The sequence below is a fragment of the Syngnathus scovelli genome, unplaced genomic scaffold (assembly GCF_024217435.2).
Source record: "Syngnathus scovelli strain Florida unplaced genomic scaffold, RoL_Ssco_1.2 HiC_scaffold_23, whole genome shotgun sequence".
Classification (NCBI taxonomy): domain Eukaryota; kingdom Metazoa; phylum Chordata; class Actinopteri; order Syngnathiformes; family Syngnathidae; genus Syngnathus; species Syngnathus scovelli.
In genome coordinates, this window is record NW_026061323.1 from 1 (window position 1) to 5,491 (window position 5,491).

At 44.1% G+C, this 5,491-nt stretch overlaps 1 long non-coding RNA gene across 1 annotated transcript; it reads left to right on the top strand.

The window, feature by feature from the left end:
• The first annotated feature begins 8 nt into the window (after positions 1 to 8).
• Positions 9 to 4,544, top strand: LOC125992660 (uncharacterized). The gene is made up of 4 exons (XR_007489720.2): positions 9 to 437; positions 668 to 1,557; positions 4,222 to 4,293; positions 4,376 to 4,544. It is a non-coding gene; the product is annotated as an uncharacterized lncRNA (long non-coding RNA).
• The last annotated feature ends 947 nt before the right edge of the window (positions 4,545 to 5,491 follow it).

The window sequence follows — 5,491 nt, forward strand, 5'->3', positions numbered from 1 at the left end:
ATGTTTATGTTGTGAATGAATATGTCAGAGAAAGAAATTGTAAATTCAGTATGAGTAAGTTAGCTGTGTGTGTGTTTGTGTTGTGTGTGTTGTGTGTATGTGTGTGTGAGAAAGAAAGAGATTTATGTCAATGTCTTATTTAAATGTTTTTAGTTAAACTGCACATTGGAGACTGGTCAAACGCAATTTCAAACTTCTGTGGTAACCCTGTTACATAGGATTTTTGACAATAAAGTAAACTTGAACTTGAACTTGAATCTGCTTCTCAACCTTCTGAAACGGATTGTGGTTGAAAACCGAGGTTTGACTGTATTTTTATTAATCAATGGAAACACTGTTTTTTAAATTATTATTTTTATTTTCTTTTTAAAAGCTCTGCGAGCAACCGGATCATCGGAGCCAAGGACCACGCTTCCGTGCAGATCAACATAGCAGAGGTAATCTTTTTCCAACTTACCGTATTTTTGGCACAATAAGGCACTTGGGGTTAAAAGGCACAATTGCAGGGTCTGTTTTGTATTTAATCCACACATAGAGCGCATTATCGGGCCTATTTATGGCATGACTTATGGTAAACAAAAAGTTATAGGACCAAGACACTGAGATTGGTTGTACTTTATTCTACTGTTTAACCATGTACTCTATGTACTCACATTATTGTTAATAGATAGACGGACTGCGGCCGGGCCAATCACCTTCTGGATAGGGAACGGTCCAACAAAGCGGGGCGCCAGTTTGCGGGATCCCGCTCGCAGCGGCAAATCCCGCGTCGAGAGCCACACACGCTGCCCCACTCTGTACTCCGGAGCCGGCGTCCGGTGCTTGTTCGCCTGGCGGGCGCAGCCTGAAACAGAGCGGAGAAGAGTGACCCGGCCCCTCGCCCAGGCACGATGACAACGGCGGACACAAGCCTGGGCCGACGGGCACGCCGCACCACGCTCCTGGTGGGCGAACAAGGGTGGCTGGTACCCGAAGACGCAGTGGAAAGGCAAAAGTCCCGTGGCCGAGCTGGGAAGGGAATTGTGAGCATACTCTACCCAGGGAAGCTGTTGGACCCGCCCGCGCTGGTCCCCGGCGGCCATGCATCGGAGAGACCTGCCCAGTTCCTGGTTCAGGCGCTCCGCTTGACCGTTGGACTGAGGGTGAAACCCCGAGGAGAGGCTGGCCGTGGCGCCGAGGAGTCAGCAGAACTCCGTCCAGAAGGTGGAAGCGAATTGAGGTCCTCGGTCTGACACGATGTCTTGTGGGAGACCGTGGTGACGAAACACCTCTCGCACCATGATGGACGCCGTCTGCTTCGCAGATGGGAGCTTAGGCAGAGGGATGAAATGCGTCATCTTGCTAAAACGGTCTACCACCGTGAGGACCACCGTGTTTCCCTCTGAGGGGGGGAGGCCCGTGACAAAGTCGATTGACAGGTGAGACCAGGGACGCTGGGGAACCGGCAAGGGTTGAAGCAGCCCGGCCGGAGGACGAGTAGACGTCTTGTAGCGGTTAGCGAGCAACCGGATCATCGGAGCCAAGGACCACGCTTCCGTACAGATCAACATAGCAGAGGTAATCTTTTTCCAACTTACCGTATTTTTGGCACAATAAGGCACTTGGGGTTAAAAGGCACAATTGCAGGGTCTGTTTTGTATTTAATCCACACATAGAGCGCATTATCGGGCCTATTTATGGCATGACTTATGGTAAACAAAAAGTTATAGGACCAAGACACTGAGATTGGTTGTACTTTATTCTACTGTTTAACCATGTACTCTATGTACTCACATTATTGTTAATAGATATTTATATGCAAATCCGTCCAAGTCCATGACTTCTGTATCCAAATTAAACAATTGGGCAAGTTTGCCATGAAACATGCCAAGTTCCATATTGTCTTGTCGTCACGTTGCTCTTCTGCAATGATCCTGGCTTTCCAGAAAGCTCTAATTGTGCCTTGTAAGCAGTGTTCCCTCTAATTTTTCAAGTGACTGTGCAAACGCACAAGCTCCCTGTGCACACTGTGGACCACTGTGTGCAACACCAGAATGAATGAATGAATGAACAAATAAATAAATAAATAAATCTTGTCAATGAGAACTTTAACTTGCTCGGGGTCGGATTTTGTTTTGTGTGACAGCTCGTTCCTTTTCTGTCGATCTTTTGCGTTCTTTGCAATAACGTACCGATCCGCTCTCCCATCTTGAGTCTTTGTACAATTCCAACAGCTTTCAAATGACATTTCTGCTGAATGTGACGCGCGAGGTAGTCCAACTTCCATTTCTTCCGTATTTTTCCCTCCGTAAACTCGCCCGCCACTTTGGCTTCACTGCATGTTTTGCAGAGGAGACCTTTCTCATTCAAAAAGAGAAAATCTCACCCAGTTTCACTGTTTCCTCTTGTAGTTGCACACACTCCGACAGCCATCCAAACTTAAAAGAAGCATCTCTTATTTATTTTGGCTTGGCGAGTGGATGTGTCGCTGCTCATTCGTTTCGCCATGATTAGCTAATTTAGCATTTGCATCGCTTGACTCTGCCGCACTGCATGGATAGGCAGGACACATATGTGTCATACATATACTATGTAGCCTAAGTGAAACATATCATTGGCTGGACAACTGTCAATTACTGATTTACACTACAAAAAGGCACAGAAAGAAAATCATTCATCCACTTAATTAGATTAGAGTACGTCTAACAGTAGATCTTAATCAATCAGTTTATGCTGAATTGTATTTTGTGCGCAGCATGTAATTTCATGTGCGCCAAGACTGCACGACCAGTCCGCAATTGCGCAGCTTAGAGGGAACACTGCTCGTAAGCACGTCTCTTTGTCTATGCCAGGGTTCGGCAACCCAAAATGTTCAAAGGGCCATATCGGCCCAAAAAAAACAAAAAACATACCTGTCTGGAGCCTTAAAAATCTAAAAGCCTTTTATAATGCAACATAGTGTCAATACATAAGTTGTATGCCTATTATTAAAATAATCTAAAGAAAAATAGTGGTGTCAATTTGATCACTTCTTCTTGCGGCCCATTAGAGTTCACGTACTTGCATAGCAGCGGTGTCTGTTCGATATCGGTCGCGTCACTCGACTCACCCATCACAGGCAATTGAAAAAGCTGTAGCTGAATTGATGTCCTTGAGCTTGAAAGACTGCATCCATGCGGTTCGACAATGATTCATATTGATGAAATCATCAGGAAAGAATGCAGTCTTGCGTGCCTCTCAAGAGTTCAAGATTTTTTGGTTTTGTCTTCCAAGCGTCCGCCATCATTCTACCCCAAACATGCTCAATGATGTTCGTGTCTGGTGACTGGGCTGGCCAGTACTGGAGCACCTTGATCTAGAACAAGGGCGTTCTATTCAGCCTACTCATACCCCCACTCTGTTTCTCTTAATAAATATGCCCTTGCAGGAAGGAGGGTTCAGACTTCATTCCTTCAATGGGTGAAATCTCCACCTGCAGGTGTCTAAAAGAACTTGCTTGTCTCCCGTGGTGTTCTTGCAAAATAAGTGTGAGTGAGCAAATCTCTAACACCAATCATAAAAGGTGTTAGAGTTGTGCTCACTCTAACTTATTTTGCAAGAACCACACGGGAGACAAGCAAGTCCTTTTAGACACCTGCAGGTGGAGAGTTCACTCGCTCAGGAATGAAGTCTGAAAACCCTCCCAACTGCAAGGACATATTTATTAAGAGTGGGGGCTGGTGTAGACTGAATAGGAAGCCCAAAACATATCAGGGGGAACTTTTACGACCTTGTGTAGGATGAGACAAGGTAGGTTATTTATTACCGGTTGCATTCCAACATAATCATCCGATAAGGATAATCTGAAAAACCCTAACAATTGGGAAGAGGTAGCTAATATTTCTTGACATTTTAGTATGTTGATATTGCCTTCTAACTTGCAAAGGTTTTGCTAGGATTGGGTGTATTGTATGACAAGCCGACAAAACTTGGTTTGCCAAACTCTGACCTTTCTGTGTTCATTAAAAGATCAATATTTCTGCAGTGAAGCAAATTTATTTTCATACATTACACCTCATTTGGGTGAGTCAAAGTCAGGTTATAAGCCATTGTTTCTACAACATGGACAAGCGACAGAACTTCTGTCAGACACTGTATATAGTTTGTCCTTGTTCAAGCTCTATGTACGTTCTGTATTGTATGTAATGTGGACGTATTTCTATGTATGAAATAAAGTCATTCATTCAACTATGTCTGCTACAGGTGGACAATGTCACGGGTCGTTTCAACGGTCAGTTCAAGACCTATGCCATCTGTGGCGCCATCCGCAGAATGGTGAGTCATCCTGGATTGTGTTCAATGGTTCAAATGCTTGTGGTTTTTTACATGTGTGTGTTCTCTCCTAAATGCAAAACAGGGGGAGTCTGATGATTCCATCCTCAGGCTGGCAAAGAATGATGGTGTTGTTGCCAAGTAAGATGACATTTTTGTCATCAGCACGTATCTTGTGTTATAATGTGCATTTTTCTCTCCATAGGGACATCTGAGTGATATCTTTAAAATAAAATGTAACAAAATCTAAATGCTTTATTGGTCCTGGTTTTTATTTTATTTTTTTTTAGCGCATAGAGCACATTTGTTTTGTTTGTTTTTTAAAGTCCATTAGATTACAATTACAAAGTGAATAATTATCCCAGTAAAAATACTGAATTTTTGTCCTGTCATCCGTACATACATCATCTACCGATTATCTGGAGGTTGGGCCGTAGAGGCAGCATTTTCAGCAAGAAAGCCCAGACTTCCTTATCTCCAGCCACTTCTTCTAGCTCTTCCCGATGTATCCCAAGGAGTTCCCAGGCCAGCTGGGAGTCGGGAGCTGTGTCCAAATTCACAGGGTGCGTTCTCCGAAGGCCGTTTTTTAGGATGCATGACGTAACTTTCGGCGTGACTCAGCTGCCCAAGTAGTTGAAACGCAGGGATGTTTTTTCACTTGTTGAATATGAACGTAACAGTTAAAATCCACCTGTTTTTCACCATCTGAACGGGTGGCTATTTTGCTCACCAGTTTTCTAAAGCTGAACTGCGATTGTTTTTGACTTGAGACCTGGCAACTGTGATGTCATTTTTAGTCGGCAGCGAGTGGCAATATGGTTGCCCCCCTGTGATGGATAAGAACGAGTGAATTTTGTTACTTATCTCATTCCAAGGACGCAATATTAATAAGAATGATGTATTTCGGCTCCTGTGGGCATATATAACATATTTTAAAGAAAATGTTGGGTTGAGTTACCCTTTAATAGGAGTGGAGCGCACTCTTGCTCTCTGAACATGCCTACTCACAGAGTAGTGCTACTTTGCTGGAGCACATCCTCGCACTCTGGGCAGTAGTCATGGACACCCTGAACTGGTTGTCACCAAATCGCGGGACACACATAGACGAATAACCATTAACACTCAAACCTACAGACAATTTATAGTCGTCAGTCGGCCTACCATGCACGTCTATTCAACATTGGAGAACATTGGAATACCA